The 2896-nt window shown below is 34.9% G+C and overlaps 1 non-coding gene across 1 annotated transcript; it reads left to right on the forward strand.

Annotated features, from left to right (window-relative positions):
• TRNAT-UGU lies at positions 264–335 on the forward strand. The gene has a single exon. It is a non-coding gene; the product is annotated as a tRNA-Thr (tRNA).

Genomic DNA, 2896 nt, shown 5'->3' on the forward strand with positions numbered 1-2896 from the left:
TAGGATAGGGTAAGTGAGAGTTAAAGTAGTACTTTATCCATATCTACCCTAAATAGCAGACCGTAGTATTAGTATAAAAATCCCCTCATTTTCTCACTTGAGAGGCAAGTGAAATTACTTGCATCAAAACCGCGCTCACATAATGAAAATTTAGTCGATATTGCTTTTTGACGGCTATCGATTATAAAAAATGTAATCTTAATTAACAAACTAAGCTCCAAATGTAATGTTCAATAAGATAGGCGGATGTTGTAAGAACAACTGCCCCTATAGCTCAGTGGTAGAGCGTCAGTCTTGTAAACTGAAGGTCTGTAGTTCGATCCTGCATGGGGGCAAATTTCAAATTATATTTGCTGTATTCGTGCTCGGGTACTGATCAATCGTGAAAAATACCAATTAGTTTGTCTATTACCGGTTTTTATCCATACATTTGGGTGAAAATTAATTTTGATCCCTATATTTTTCTTGACACATTTTAGTCCCTAATCTTTGTATATTGTCACAATTTTGGTCCACAAAAATCTTGTTTGAAAAAAATTACGAAAATCATAATAATTTATAAAATTTAAGAATCAAAATCATGCCTTCGAAATTTAAGAATCAAAAATGATTTTAACCTGAAATATAGGGATCAAAAGTAATTTACATATTATTTTTTTCTACTTGGAACGAGAACGCATTTTTTGGATTGAAGGACTTCATCCTCACACATTTGAGCAATGTTTTTAGAATCGGATCGGGGATTGAATCGATCAAATTATTGAGTCAGCCATCGGACGGGATTAAAAAAACGATTGGCCCGGGTATTATTATATAAATAGATTACACAAATACAACATTTAGAATAATATTTTATAAAATGGTACAATTTATAATAAATTAACAAATAAAAAGCCACAAACATCTTAGAGGAAGCAAATTATATTAAAATTCAAACTAGTGATGATAATAATAAAAAGTGAATGAGGGTGATAAGAAGGCGGATGAAGAAACAAGGTTCTTGCAGTGTCTCTTGATAGTGGTGTGAAGCATGATGGCATCATGAATGGTGATGATGAAGATAAGAAGGAAATTTGGGTGTAGAATTGGTGAGTACTTCAGGACCACTAGAAGAAGAGTTCCAAATAATGAGAGGAGCAGTCCAAATAGGGGTTTGGCGCTTGGTGGGGCATCGCATTACAAATTAAGAGGTGTTACTGATGGAGTTGAGGGTGAGTTTGTTAATGGGCATTCTAAATCATCTAGTAGCTGAGGGGTACAGCCATCCGCAAATCTCATAGTGGAGAAAAGCCCGGATGGATGATGGATCCTCCTGGATTCTCAACCCACATCAATCATCTATTTTCACTTCTTATTCTCATGTTTCATAACAAGTTGAAATCCCGATTGCCATTTCACATTAAGATTGGCTTGCCCTCCAAATCCATGCCTCATTCAGCGGATTGAAATTTTTTTACTCCAAATTCAAATTCAGTTTCTATCCATTCAACATATACAAAATATGTGTAAAAGAATTTCATCATATATTCTATTTTGATAAAAAAATTCTACACATATTTTGAATAGAGTAAAAAATAAAATAGAATTTGCAACAAAAAATCAAATGTTCCATTTCACACGTCAAGAGGAAATCTCTCAAAGTGACTATTTTGTTATGTTTCATCAGTTCAAAGTGTAATGAGAGTGAAGTACCAAGCTTCATTTATATTCATCCAGTTAAGGAGCAAGATAAGGAGCAAGGATGCAATACTCTGCACCAAGGTAAGAACTAGCAAGATCAGTTTTCCAGAAGGCCGTAACTTTCAGTTGGCCTTGCACAGCACTTTGTCATCGTTTCAATATAAATCAAGTCTGGATGTGAAGCACATAATAAAAATACAGTCCCAAACCAGCTTTCAAGAAATGGCTAATAGGATATGCATTACTCTATATGTCGCCGTTCATAATATTTAACAAGATTTGCTAGAATCAAAACAACCACCAAGAATAACTACGCAAAATCCCACAGAGCAACAGTTACCAAGAAAGAATTTGCAAAGATGATCTTGTTGTATCTAAGACGCCCTCAATGCTCGAGGAGTAAGATATGGTAATACATCAACAAACCAAGAAAAATTGGTATAACACATGTAGGTTAGGCCAGTACAATGCTGAAACAAGCCCCTAAGGAAAACATCATGCACAGGAGGAAGCCACCTCCAAGAACAAGCATGTTCCAATAGGATTTCTAAATTTCAAGGGCACGATAAAACCTCCAAGTCCTAGCATCTGATAGCTGGAAACGAAAACGTAGCTTTGCTACTTACAATATATAAAATTTATTAAGATGATGGCAGCTTAATTACATCTTCAATAAAGATATGCATTCCTAATGTCCTCACATCTACCTTCAAATGATTACTAGCTAGTAAAAGAAACACCTCGATCAAGACTAAAATACATTTGCAGAGCAGAGATCAACATGCATCATAAACTATAAGTACGACAGTAAGGATTAGAACAGCAAACCAATTCCCACTGGTAACTGTTTATACCACAGTACTCATGAATCACTTGGAAAGCATCATAGAAGATGGTATTCAACTGCAGTTCACAGTCGGAACATCAAAAGACACAAACCACATCTTTGACGCAGCTATAATGCTTGTTTAAGCTCACACAAGAACAAGAATAGCAATACTAGTAAATGAAACTAATCCAAGTTCAAGCAAAAGCAAGAATTCAGCTCAAAAACAATGAAATGATGCCATTATAATCCAATACCAACACCAGTGAAAATCCTTAAACACCATATTAAATAAAAGATACCAAGTTGATTTTGCGCCATACAAAATTGAGTCATGCCCATTCTAAGAAGTTGGGGGGGTTGGGGTAAAATACATAAAATCAAATATAC

The sequence above is a fragment of the Sesamum indicum genome, linkage group LG3, assembly GCF_000512975.1.
Source record: "Sesamum indicum cultivar Zhongzhi No. 13 linkage group LG3, S_indicum_v1.0, whole genome shotgun sequence".
NCBI classification, from domain to species: domain Eukaryota; kingdom Viridiplantae; phylum Streptophyta; class Magnoliopsida; order Lamiales; family Pedaliaceae; genus Sesamum; species Sesamum indicum.